We start from the raw sequence: 14011 nt of genomic DNA on the forward strand, positions 1-14011 counted from the left end.
TTTGCTGCGTCCCAGAGATTTTGGGTTGTGGTGCTATCATTTTCATTGACTTCCATATACTTTTTAATTTCCTCCTTAAGTGCTTCATTAGCCCATTCATTCTTTAGTAGGATGTTCTTCAGTCTCCAAGTATTTGTTACCTTTCCAAATTTTTTTGTTGTTGTTGTTGTTGATTTTGAGTTTCATAGCATTGTGGTCTGAAAATATGCACAGTATGATCTCGATCTTTTTATACTTACTTAGGGCTGATTTGTGTCCCAGTATATGATCTATTCTGGAGAATGTTCCATGTGCACTGGAAAAGAATGTATATTCTGCTGCTTTAGGATGAAATGTTCTGAATCTATCTGTTAAGTCCATCTGGTCCAGGGTGTCATTCAAAGCCATTGTTTCCTTGTTGATTTTTTGATTGGATGATCTGTCCATTGCTGTGAGTGGGGTATTGAAGTCTCCTACTATTATGGTATTACTATCGATCAGTTTCTTTATGTTTGTGATTAATTGATTTATATATTTGGGTGCTGCCACATTTGGTGCATAAATGTTTACAATTGTTAGGTCTTCTTGGTGGATAGACCCCTTGATTGTGCTATAATGCCCTTCTGCATCTCTTGACACAATCTTTATTTAAAAAAAATTTTTTTTAACGTTTATTTATTTTTGAGATAGAGACAGAGCATGAACAGGGGAGGGTCAGAGAGAGGGAGACACAGAATCCGAAACAGGCTCCAGGCTCTGAGCTGTCAGCACAGAGCCCGATGCGGGGCTCGAACTCACAGACCGTGAGATCATGACCTGAGCTGAAGTCAGACGCTCAACCGACTGAGCCACCCAGGTGCCCCACAGTCTTTATTTTAAAGTCTACATAGCCTGATATAAGTATGGCTACTCCAGCTTTCTTTTGTTGACCATTAGCATGAAAGATGGTTCTCCATCCCCTTATTTTCAATCTGAAGGTATCTTTAGGTCTAAAGTAGTTCTCTTGTAAACAGCATATAGATGGATCTTGTTTTCTTATCCATTCTGTTACCTTATGTCTTTTGATTGGAGCATTTAGTCCATTGATGTTTAGAGTGAGTACTGAAAGATATGAATTTATTGCCATTATGATGCTTGTAGAGTTGGAGTTTCTGGTGGTGTTCTTTGGTCCTTTCTGATCTTTGTTGCTTTTGGTATTTATTTGTTTATATATATATTTTTTCATCTTTTCTACCCTCAGAGAGTCCCCCTTAAAATTTCTTGCAGGGCTGGTTTAGTGGTCACAAATTCCTTTAATATTTGTTTGTCGGGAAACTTTTTATCTCTCCTTCTATTTTGAATGACAGCCTTGCTGGATAAAGAATTTGTGATGGCATATTTTTCTGATTCAGCACACTGAATATATCCTGCCACTCCTTTCTGGCCTGCCAAGTTCTGTGGATAGGTCTGCTGCAAACCTGATCTGTCTTCCCTTGTATGTTAGGGACTTTTTTTCCCTTGCTGCTTTCATGATTCTCTCCTTGCCTGAGTATTTTGTGCATTTGACTATGATATGCCTTGTTGATGGTCGGTTTTTGTTGAATCTAATGGGGGTCCTCTGTGCTTCCTGGATTTTGGTGTCCATGTCTTTCCCCAGGTAAGAAAGTTTTCTGCATGATTTGCTCAATAACCCTTCTACCCCTATTTCTCTCTCTTCCTCTTCTGGGACCCCTATGATTCTCATGTCGTTCCTTTTTAATGAGTCACTGATTTCTCTGATTCTTAAATCGTGCTCTTTTGCATTAATCTCCCTCTTTTTTTCTGCTTCATTATTCTCTAAGTTTGTCCTCTATATCGCTGATTCTCTGTTCTGACTCATCCGTCCTTGCCACCGTGGCATCCATCCGTGATTGCAGCTCAGTTAAAGCATTTTTAATTTCATTCTGGCTATTTTTTACTTCTTTTATCTCTGCAGAAAGGGATTCTAATCTATTTTCGAGTCCAGCTAGTATTCTTATTATCATGATTGTAAATTCTGTTTCAGACATCTTGCTTGTATCTGTGTTGGTTAAATCCCTGGCTGTTGTTTCCTTGTGCTCTTTCTTTTGGGGTGAATTGCTTCATTCTGCCATTTTGAAGGGAGAAAAGGAATTAATGAGGTAGAAAAATTGAAATTAAAAACATTAAAATTAAAAAAATATTAAAATTAAAAATTAAAGACACACACACACAAATCGAATAGATGATGTTAGATCATAGGTGTGTTTTGGTCTGGGTGTTGAAAGTGGTTTGACAGATTAGAGAAAAAAAAGGGGGAGAAAAAAAAGGAAATCATTTGAGAATTTGAAAAAATGAATACACTGAAGTAGACTAAAATGATATGATGGGGTTAAAATAGAATTTGAAAAAATATACACAAAAGTAAAGAATATAGTAGAAAAAAATTAAAAAATATATTTTTAATAAAAATGAAAAATAAATATGAATTTCTTATTTTTCTGTATTCAAGAAAAAAGAAAAGAAATGGAAAAGAGAAAAAAGATTTAAAAAAATAAAACAAAGAAATCGTTAAAAATTTGAAAAAGTGTATACACTGTAGTAGACTAAAAGAAAATGATGGCAGTAAAATGGAATTTGAAAAAAATTACATAAAAGCAAAAAATATAGTAAAAAAATTAAGGAAAAAGTATTTTTTAATAGAAATTGAAAGTAGAAATGAAGTTTTTCTATTTCTACATTCCAGAAAAAGAAAAGAAACGGAAAACACAGGCAAGGGAACAGCATGTACAAAGTCCTGAAGCAGGGGGAGGACAGAGTGGCCCAGGCTCTGAAATGACGGCAGCCACGTGACCCGGGGCTGGTGTCCCTTCACATCGCTGGTACTCAAACCCTCATTAGTAAAAGGGCAGAATCAGACTAGTTCGTGTCTGGGTCCCTTCCAAGAAAGGGGGTCGGCTTAAACATTAAGCAGGCTCATATGAGCTGTCATATCGTTACCTTATCCTCTGGGTGTCTGGGAGTCCCCTTGGTCACCAGCTGCTGGATTGGAGCCCCAGAAGGGCAGCTCTGTACTGATTCTAGAGGCACAGCCAAGTTCACCCCTGAGCCCGGCCCAGGATTGGTTCTGTTGCTGCGCTTCATCCAGTCTGCTGAGGGTCTCGCTGTGGGTATGACCTGCACGATTAAATGATGGATTTTGCAAAATTCTGTTAGGATTATTTCCCATCCTTGCTCAGAGCCAGATGTTTGACCAAAAGGTAGAGAGGGCTGAAAGGAAAATCTCTGAAACAGGCCTCTGAAAACAGCACAGGCTTGCAGGCTAGATCGGCCTGCTCTCCCAATGTCCTCGGCTGCTTGGTACCTTCCAGGCGTACAGTAGGCCTTAACTGTGGAGTGGATGGTGTTAGACACCATTTCCTTAGAGGCTTCGTTCTACACATACTTGTCTTTAAGAGGTCATAATGAAACTCAATGTAGGATTAATATTTTGCTTTTTATCCACCCAATATTAATTCGTAAGTTTGTCTTCACACTGCTGAGAAACTCTTAAATGTCATTTAAGATGTTCAAGATCCCACTGGGTCATGTGTGGAACTGCTGAGTCACTATATTGTACGCCTGAAACTAATGAAACACTATGTTAACTGTACCGGAATTAACATTAAAAACTTAAAAAAAAAATGTTCAAGATCTGAAACGTTAAGACGTTCAAGTCTAAACTGCCGAAGAGTTGAGGTCAGCTCCAGTGTCAGCTCGGTGTGGATGAACACGTCCCCTGTCGCCCACAGCCCGTGAGGAAGGGGTGGGTGTTTTCTCTCACCTTCCTCTCAGATGTGTAGCAAAGACTCTCAGGTTAATGTGGGGAGAGGCGCCAGGCACCTGCCAAGGCCCCGAGAAAGCCTGCCGCCCACGGGCACATCGTGCTGGGGTGTCCGAGGATCGGGAGATGGCGGTCAGAACGGACAGTACCTGAGTCTCCGCCATCCCGTGCCCCACACTTCCTCATGGGGTCTGCCCTGTCTCCGCTCTCCTTGGACCGTTTTTGCTCTCTCATGCCCTCTCCCCTTTCGGCCCCAGCCACGCGGCCTTCTTACCAGCCGGTGCTTTTCGCTGGGCCTCCGCTGAAACCCCTGAGAGGGGCCAGCTGGTGGGCCCGGCATCTCCTTTCCCTCAGGTGACCATCTGTGGTCCCAGCGGCCAGCGGGGGGGGGTTGGGTACTTCGCTGTTGTCCCCTGAACACGGTGCACACGAAGGCTTGCAGAGAGCAGAGGGGCCTGACGCCCATCTGGGACCACGTGGCTTCCAGCTGGTGACCCAGCACCCCACTCACCTTGTCGCCCTCCCCACCGGGCGGGCCTTTCTGCTGGGCTGTCAGGTGCCCGATCTGGGCACGCTGTCTTGTTTACGGCAGCCCCTTCCTCTCTGGGCTGGGGGCTGGGGGCTGGCTGCTCCTGGGGCACTGTCGTGTGCTGTCCTCCGTGCTGGGGTGGGTTTTGCAAAACCCAGCGCTCCTTCTCCCTCTGTGGGTTTCAGTGTGTCCAGGGAATGCAGCCTCTGGCCGGCCTCTGGCATCCTCGTGGGAAGGCCTCCCCACTGGCAGCTTTCCCCCTGTCCCACCTCTGCCTGTCCACTTTCCAGACCTGGAGGCTTCATCTTGTCACTATCGGGGGACCCCGAGCTCCAGCTTATCTCCATTATCCTCATCAGACATGCGTGTGTGAACTGTCTGCCAACTTTTTAGTTTACTGTGGTGACAAAGCTGCCAGGAGTCCCGGGAGCCTGTGACAGCCTCAGGGGCAGACGCGCCCTGGGTAGAAGTTGCATAGGAAGACAGATTATGCTCGGGCTGCAGAAGATCTGAGAGTCAGAATCGGGCAGAGTTGATCTGCTGCCCGATTGGAAGGCCAGGTGGATCGAGTCCCTCTTGGCCTGACCCCCGTTTCCCTGGGAGGTGTGCGGGCCCGTGGTGCCGGGACTCACCTGTCAGGGAGGCCTTTCCCTGGCCTGCTCTGAGTGCATGCTGTCAGCATTTCTGCCCCAGACTCTTTTGCTTCTGCTCACTTCTGACTGTTCTCCCTTCCGATTGCCACCCTTCTACTTGAGCAAGGTTAACATACTCTCATTCTGGCTGGGGAGCCATTTTGTGTCTTTAATGACAGCTTTGGACGCAGATGGTTCTACCCTTGGGAGACCTTTCCGTCATCTTTGAAAGTGTTGGTGTTTGCAGTGTCACTGCCCTTGGGGGCATTCAGAGGAAGACGGAGGGAGGCACGTGGAGGAGGAGGAGGAGTGTTTTGGCTGGCTAAATCTGGAGAGGGAGAAGGTGGCAGAGAAGGGGACTCTGGACAGAGAAGTATTGTCCTTCTGAATCTTGGACGAGGAGACTCTGTGGCTTAGGGGGCTGTGCTTTGGAGCTGGGGTTAGAGGCTCAGAGAAGGAAGACACCAGGCAGGTCACATGGGACCAGGATGTGGGATTAGATGCAGTCATTGCTCTGAGCGTGTCTCTTACCTGCAACACAGTAAAGCACATTTACCATTTCTTTGAAGCTGCAAGGGAGAAGTCCCAGAGTCCTTTCAACTGAGAATACTAAACAGAGGTGAACGAAACACCCATTTCTACCCATTGCACACATGAAAATGTTACTGCTGCTTTCATTGAGGGTCCTGGGGTTAGTGTTGGGTCTTAGCAACTTCAGAGTCAGTTTCATCCTCCCTCCCTCCCTCCCTCCCTCCTTTCCTTCCTTCCTTCCTTCCTTCCTTCCTTCCTTCCTTCCTTCCTTCCTTCCTTCCTTCCTTCCTTCCTAAGTTTATTTATTTAGGGGGGGGGGCGGCACACAGGTGGGGAGAGGCAGAGAGAGAGAGAATCCCAAGCAGGCTCTGTATTGTCAGTGCAGAGCCCAACGTGGGGCTTGAGCTCATGAACTGTGAGATCATGATCTGAACCGAAATCAAGAGTCAGGCGCTTAACTGACTGAGCCACCCAGGTACGCCTCCCCCCCCCCCCGCCCCCTTGCCCAGGGTCTGTTTCTGAGGGCTTGTTTTTTCATTGGAAACCTTGGGTCCTCAAACCTTCATTTACCCTCGAAGTAAACTTCTTCAACTTCTTGTCCTGCATTGGGTCTTGGGGGTTGTTTGTTGAGGTCGAGGCTCTGTTGTAGTGCCGCTTTGATCTGAGATGGTGGATCTGGGAAATTGGCTTCCAGAGGGTAGTGTTAGTGTTGGGAATGTCAGGACTCTGTGGTGCCCCCGGACCTGCACTGTTTGTGGTCCCCTCACCACTGGTGAGGGTCGTGTGCCACTCAGGGGTCATGATTTTCTTTATGCAACAGTGGGTGTCCCGCTCTATACCAGCACTGTGCTGGGCTCTGGGGGGATCCGGAGGTGAGCCCTCCCCACCCCCAGAGTTTTGCATGCAAGGAGGGGACAAGGGACATCAACAGCTCTCCCTGCTTCTATCCGGGCCCCCACCCTGGCATTCTTCTTATAGCAACTGGAGTGATGTCTTAGAACATAAATCAGATTGCATCATTCCCCTGCTCCAAACCCTTCTAGTGCACTGAGGATAAAATCAAGAACCCTCACTGTGGCCACCGAGGCCCCAGCTTGCCCCACAGCCTGATCCCCTCCTGACGCCCCAGCCACACCAATAGTGACATCTCAAATACTGCTGCCTCCACCAACTGCTACAAAAAATTGGAGGGACAGACATAGCCAGAAATCTCTGGCTCCAAAAGAATGAGTGGAGGTTTCTATCTGACAGGGCTTTCAGGTGTGCCCTTTCAGAGGGCTCCTTTTGCCTAAGCCCACGGGCATTTCTATTTCCAGATACAAGCAGCTTGATAGGAGACTGTGCTGGGTACTTCATTCTCAAAATTCTCCACATCTCAAGTGTGATGAAAAACTTGGAGGGTCTGTGTTTCCATTTCCACCACATAGTCTTCTTTGTCCAAAAGTTTCTGCATGGCGTTTATGCAGAGCCAGCGTCTTACAGGAATATCCTCTTCTTTCAGCCTGGGGTTTGGCAGTGTCCTTTGGATGGTGATATAGGTTATACTTTGGGTCCTCCTCAAGATAGTTTTAAAATTTGTGGCCAACCACACACCTAAGGTGTGTAAAGATACCCAGGGTGAATGCCTGAAGGTAGTTGAAGCCAGTGGTTAGGGGAGGATACTGCCTCCTGTGTGGGAGAAGATGAAGGGATGATAGAGATATCTTCTTCTTTGATTTGACCCATGCCCACTGGAATGCAGGACTTGGACCCAACTTCCTATCCTATTGCTGCTTTTCTCCCTTGGTCACAGTCACACATAAAGACACCCATCTGGGCTGTCCTGTCCAGAACTAAATTCCAAGGACTGGAGGTGAGTTTCCAGTCCTGAGTCCATAGAGGACTCTCAGAGGCTGATGTCCCATTGGTCAGCTGACCCTCTGTCCCATAGTTCCTGTTGTGTAGCAGGGTATTATAGCAATAGTAAATAATTGCTCTTCCTTGGCAACCAGGTTCTCCCTGGAGTCTAGTCAGAGTCAGCGTCTCAGAGTCCTCTTCTTTCTTAAGTGAAGAGTCTGATACAATCCTGGTGAGTGTGCAAGAGGTTTGGCCAAGGGGCCGTGGGAATTGGGTTTCAGAATTTGTGGACATCACCAGGCCTAGGTTATCTGCAGTTGCCCCGTGGAAACTGCTTGTGAGTAGGCAAGCCAGAGGATTGAGGAAAGGAGCCAGTCTCCTGTCTGGATCGAGAGTGAATTAAGAAAGATATCTCTTTCCTAGATGGATGCCATTCCCTTTGGAGATGCAGAACTTTTGTCCTGCTCGTACTCATCCCCATGCCATTGCTGCTTTTCTCACTAGGTCTCCTTTCACATTCCAGGACCATTAGTGTGTGTTCCACTTAGACAGCCATGGCTGTATGAATGGTGTCAGTTTCCCAGTCAGTTCCTGAGGAAACTGAAGGCTCTCTGGGTCTAATATCCCAGAGGAACCCTGGTCCTTCCATGCCGGAGCACATGGTGTTGGTTAGCCAGCTAAGGTATGCACGAATATGGGAAGCCTCCCTCCCGTCACTAATGGAGACCCCTTCATTTGGAAGAGTAGCAGGTTTTTGTGTGGGCATTTGGAAGAGTAGCAGGTTTTGATGCTCCAGGATCTGCTCAGCACACAAAGTACCTTGGGATGGAATCCTGCACGACGCCCCACTTCCAAACACTTGCCCATCAGCCAGGAGCACATCCCTGCTACAGCTGTATCACGGTGGCCCCTATGGACAGATGGGAAGGGCAGGACACACAGCCAGAGACAGGTCTTTCCCTCTGATGCTGAAAGAATCTGGGCAGGCTTCTTGCCAACCGGGCTTTCAGGTGGAACTTATAGACAGCACCGTTTGCCAAAACCCACAGGTGTTTCTCATTCCTGAGTCGATAGTCAGTTGGGGGGGGGGGAAGACAGTGCTAGTCACGTCACTCTCCACGTGATCTCATTCTTATTCCTGATGCACGACTTTGGCCCTCCCTCTACCCACTGTCACCCCTTTGCTCTATTTTCACTCTGAGCCCTCCCTGGGCTCCATTCCATGTGAGTGTCTGAGAGTCATGACCTGGCCCTCAACTGGGCATTCTGGTCCATTTCCTGTAACTGTGGCATCTGCTTGGCCAACAGGCCCCTGGCTCTTCAACAGGAGAGTCTTCTCTGTATGATAGTTCATCTCTGCATGCCTGTCTCAGTACTCGGATTTCTGGCAAATAGGCTTGTATTTTTGTGTTTGTTTTTGTATTACCACAGGGACAGATCCTCAGATCCTCTCAGGCTTTCACGGACCTTGAAAAGACAAGAATAGCTGTAAAATGGGAAGTCCTTACAATAGGTGAATGGTGCTGATCTATTTGCCCTCTATAGAGGGCAAGATCTATTTCTTTTAAACCACTGCAACCTTAATTATATGTGAACAGGCAAGGCAACCCTGCTCTGGTACCTCCCTCTGCATTTCTTCCAGATGTATTGCACGCTGGCCAGCTCAGTTCATCCTCATTAGAGGTTATTCCTGGCTTTGTTCAACACATCCCATCATGCATATCCCTTTTGTGTGAGGATCCACGTTGTGAGAGCACATTAATTTAACAAATGTGGGCTGAGAGAAGTGACCTGGAAAGGAGACAAGGACCAGGTGCTGTTCTCATGGGTTCCACCCTATCTGACAGTCCCTGCCTTCTGCCACTGTCCTGAGGCTCTTGTAAACCCTGTCCTATCAGCCAGAACTGTCACTGATGCTACTGTTGACTGTGCTGAAGGAGGAGAGGGCTGCATAGGCCAATGTAATAGTTGCCACACCATGACCACAGGGAAGCTGAGGCAACTGTGGCACTGCCTAATGCACGGGGCTGTTCGGCCTTGGCACCTGACCTAGAAGCCTCCTTGTGGCTGTGTCCTGAACCCAGCACTGATGCCTGTGATGCTGCTGGCTTCTCTGACCCAGCTGGAAGGTAAATCCAAGTCCAAGTAAGTGCAAGTGCTGCCATTAGCAGGGGCTGGTCTGCCTTGCTTGGTGCCCACCTCCCATATGCACAGGCTTGGGTGAAAATCTATCCATCGGCATGGGCTGAGTGTGTGACAACTCCATGGCTCCTGAGTCTAAATGGAGACATAGTCAGACCTAGAGCCAAGGGAAGGGAATGGCCATAAGAAGGCCAAAGCTCAATATCTCCAATGGCAATGGGATTGATCTCAAAAGGGGCTCTGCAACTTCATGTCCCCTCAGCTAAGAAAGGAGGCCAGCTCCCTTCCCAGCCTTCTGGCCCAGTCGAAGGGCAAACGTTCTCTTCTGGGCCCTTCCAGTGCCTTTGGCCTCTGAATGCCTCCATGGTTTTGACACCAACCTGCCACGGGCCCTTGTGGCCAAACCTATCACACAGTCACCAGCACCAGACTAGGATCCTCAGCAGAATGCTGAGGATATTCCACTAAGAGACTATATGCAATGGGCCCCAGAGAGGACCTAGTTTGGAATTAGACCTAAAGGGTGAAAATGGATCCACAGGGGTCAGAGTTCTTCATTAGGGATGAGAATGGGATGATGTGGATAATCAAGTAACTAGTGCCATGTTGTAGCCAGCTGGCTGTCTCAGGAAGAAGCAACACCTGTGGGCTTTGGTGAAGGGGAGCCCCCCCCCATAGGCTACACCTGGGAGCCCTGTCAGCAAGGGGGCTGCATTTTTCCTTGAGAAAGAGAGGGACAGCCCTGCCTTTGGGTCTGTTTCTTGCCCTTTCCCACTACTAGACAGGGGCACAGGGATTCAGCTGTGGCCGATGGTCAAGTGGTTAAAACCCAGCCTGGTGTCGTACTCCTTTCAAAGTCCCTTTGCACCCTGACCAGGACCTGGAACATGGTGAGCATGCATGAACCATCTACTCTGCAGGATGAATGCACCTCTGTCAGCCAGGGGAGGGAGGCCAACAGGCTACCCATCCCTGCAATTGTTCCAGCTGACTAAGCACCAAGCCCTTGGTGACAGAGGAACCTGCTTTCCTCTGGGATACCAGACGTGGAGAGCTGTCCATTGGTTCAGGAACTGAGTGGACACCCCACAGCAATATTTGCACCCAGTCTGTGTATCTGGCACAGACCCATGGATCCTGGAATCTTCTAGTTTAAACAGAGGACATTCTTCTGAACCTCTTTCTCTGAATGGCTCTCAGGTAGCACCTAATTTGAGCAAAGAGCTATACAATACAAGTAGGGACCTGGAGGACTAGAGTTCTTCCTTATGTCACAGAATAGGCTAAAGTGAGGATTAAGTAAGTGTCTACTATCTCCTGGCAGGATGGCTGTCTGGGGTGTAAGAATCACTTGAAGGCCGGTGTCAAAGGAAACCTCCATTGGCTACAGCTGAGTGTGAAATTCTGCAGGAGCTGTGTATTCTTCCTTCAGAGACAGAGGGAAAAGTGGTTTGGGTGTTTTTTCCTGTCCTTCCCATCAGGGAATAAATGCAGCATTGATTCAGAGGCAGGGTGTTCCTGCTCCCAGCTGGTGATCAAGTGTTTGCAATCTGGACTTGAAAGTTCTTGAAAGGGCCCTCAGTGCTGACCAGGTCCCGATGCCTAGTGTGCATATGGGAGCCATGGGTGACCCAGAATGAAGGCATCTCTGCACTTCACTGCACTCACCAGAGCTGGCCAAGTATCAAGCACTCAGGGACAAGAAGGCCATCATTCCTCTGATATAAAGGTACTGTTTGCTCTCACAGGCACAGGACCAGAGTGGAAATTTAGCACCAATCTTTGGGATCTGCTTATGGGAGTGAAAGCCTAGTTGTCCCTAAATGTGACCCAAGACTTAGAAAATAGCAAATTGGTGGGAATGGCTACAAGGGAGGCCAAGGCTCTCCATTACACACGGGAATTGGATGATGCTGCTGGGCACATCTATCTACCTTCTTTTCTCCCAGCTGCATGTGTATGGCCAGTCCCTCCCTAAAACTCCGGGACCACCTACACGGATCCATACATACACAGCTTGGCACCTTCCTATGCACTACATCTCTCATTGTGCACAGAATTCTAATGGGCAATTAGTAGAGGTCCTGTTGCCAGTCTATTCAGAGTCCCCAGGTTTCAGCCAGAGCCCCCAGTGTAAAGTGGAGGATGTTGCTCTGAGACACTGACTCTGAATGGACTCCAGCGAGATCCTAGTTTGAAAAAAAGAGCAAATGGATGGAAATAAAGACACAGAGGGCCAAAGTGATTCACTACAAATGAGAGTGGGATGAAGCTGAGAACACAATCTCCCAGCACAATCTCCTGAGAAGCTAACTGTTGTCTGTAGTAAGAAACACCTGTGGGCTGGGGTAAAGGGAACCATCCATGGCTTATACCTGGGTGCCCAGTTGCCATGAGGCCTACACTTGTCTTTTAGAAAGAGAAAGAAGGCTTATGCCCTGGGCTCCTTTGTATGCCCTACAGCTCAGGGAATAGAAAAAGCAGTGATTCAGTGGTAGCAGGTCCGTGCTCCCATTGGTCCTCTAGGTTTTGTCACCACGTCATGGTGAAGTATTCCCTGTGAGGGCTTTTTTGGGCTGAATAGTCCTGCAGTCTACTGTGCATGCATGATCCATCTGCCTTAGAGAATGAAGATATTTCAATCAGCCAGGGGAGGGAGGCAAGCTGGCTACCCATCACAGAGATTACCAGGGCCTGTTAAGCAACAAGCGCTCATGGACAGGAGGGTCATTGTTATCTGGGATAAAGTAACTAATTGCTCTCACATAGCACAGGCCCAGAGTGATAGTTCATCACAAATTGTGGATGTTGGCTGTGTGGAAGACAGACCAATTTCTCCTGGCTGTGACCCATGGCCTTGTTAGGAAAAGAGAAAATTGATGGGAATGGTTGTACAGAAGACAAAGGCTCTATATGACAGAGGAGATTAGGATAAAGCTGGGAATAAGATGTCTACCATGGTTTCTCCTTCAACCAGAAGTGAGGCCAGTTCCCTCCCAAACCCTGGCATTGTCTACACATGGACACTCTGCTGGGCACCCTCAAGGTCCTTATACCTCCCATTGTTGACATAGTTCTGAAAGGTCAATAATGAGGGGTCCTGTGTCCCAATCTATGCCAGAGACACAAAAACTTGACCAGATCACCCCAACTTAAAGGAAAGTATAGTTCTCTGAGACATTGGCTATGAATGGCATCCAGCAACAAACTACTTTGCAAAAAGAAAAAAAAAGAAAAAAAAAAGGAGCAGCAGAAGGCCAGAGTGTTTCATTATTGATGAGAATGGGACAAAGGTTAGAAGGGAGTGTTAGCACAATTTCCTGGCAAGGTTCTCCCTAAGGAGTCAGAAAGGCCTGTGGCCAGAGACAATGGATACCTCTAAAGGGAAACCTCCTGAGAGCCCAGGCTGCAAGAGGTCTGCATATTTCCTTCTGAAAGAGAGGGAAAGCTTGTGGCCTTCCCATCAGGGGATAGAGGCAGCAGGGCTTTAGGGGTAGTGGGTCCATGCTCCAGCCTGTTGCTCAAATGTTTGGAAACTTGGTTTCTGTGACCCATTACTTTTTCAGTGGCCACTTTCTGCACTGTCTAGGTCCTGGAACATATCTCGTATGTGTGGATTATGTGCTCTTCAGCATCTTAGGCCAAGCACTAAGTGCTCTCTGCCATCAGGGCAATCTTTCCTGTGGGTTGTCAGAAACTAATTACTCTTGGTTAGCAGGGAAGCAGAGTGAGAACTCACCACGAATCCCTGGGAGCTCACTGTGTGATCAACAGCCTCACTGCCCCACCCAGCTTGCAAACCAAGTCCTCATGAGAAAATAGCAATTGGATGGGAATGACTCTATGGACAACTTTCCTTTTAGATGAGAATGAAATAAATCTGAGAAAAAAATGTCTCCCTATATTTGCCCTTGCCCCTGAAGTGAGGAAAGCTCCCTCCCAACACCTCTGGTCCTACCAACACACAAATATTCTGTGCCGGGTACCTTCCACTGACCTACATCTAGTGTTGTCAATATAGATCTGGAAGGCAAGCTGTCAGGGCTCCTGTGGCCCAACCTATTCTGTTGTCACAAAAACTCCTCCTGAATCCACAATTAAAATCCGAAGGAATTGCTCCCAGGGCCCTGATTGGCCCATGGGAGAATCTAATTTTGAAAAGAGGAAAGGGATGAGATGCCTACCCAGGCATCTACCAGGCTCAGTGGGTTAAGCATCCGATTTTGTCTCAGGGTCATGACCTCATGGTTTGCAAGTTTGAGCTCTGCCGGGGGTTCTCAGCTGTCAGTGCAGAGCCTGCTTTGGATCCTCCATCCTTCTGTCTCTGCCCCTTCCCCACTTGCATGTGCGCTCCCTCTTTTCTCTCTCTCCCTCAAAAATAAAAGAATCTTTAAAAGAAGAGTAAAAGGATGGAAATGGATACACTGAGGGACAATGTTCCTTATGAGACATGAGAATGCGATAAACCGGAGGAGGAAATGCCAAGTACAATCTCCTGGCAAGCAAGCTGACAGTCTCAGGAATAAGAATCACATAGATAAGAAACACATATGGGCTAGGGCA

This window comes from Felis catus, chromosome D1 (genome assembly GCF_018350175.1).
Source record: "Felis catus isolate Fca126 chromosome D1, F.catus_Fca126_mat1.0, whole genome shotgun sequence".
NCBI classification, from domain to species: Eukaryota; Metazoa; Chordata; class Mammalia; order Carnivora; family Felidae; genus Felis; species Felis catus.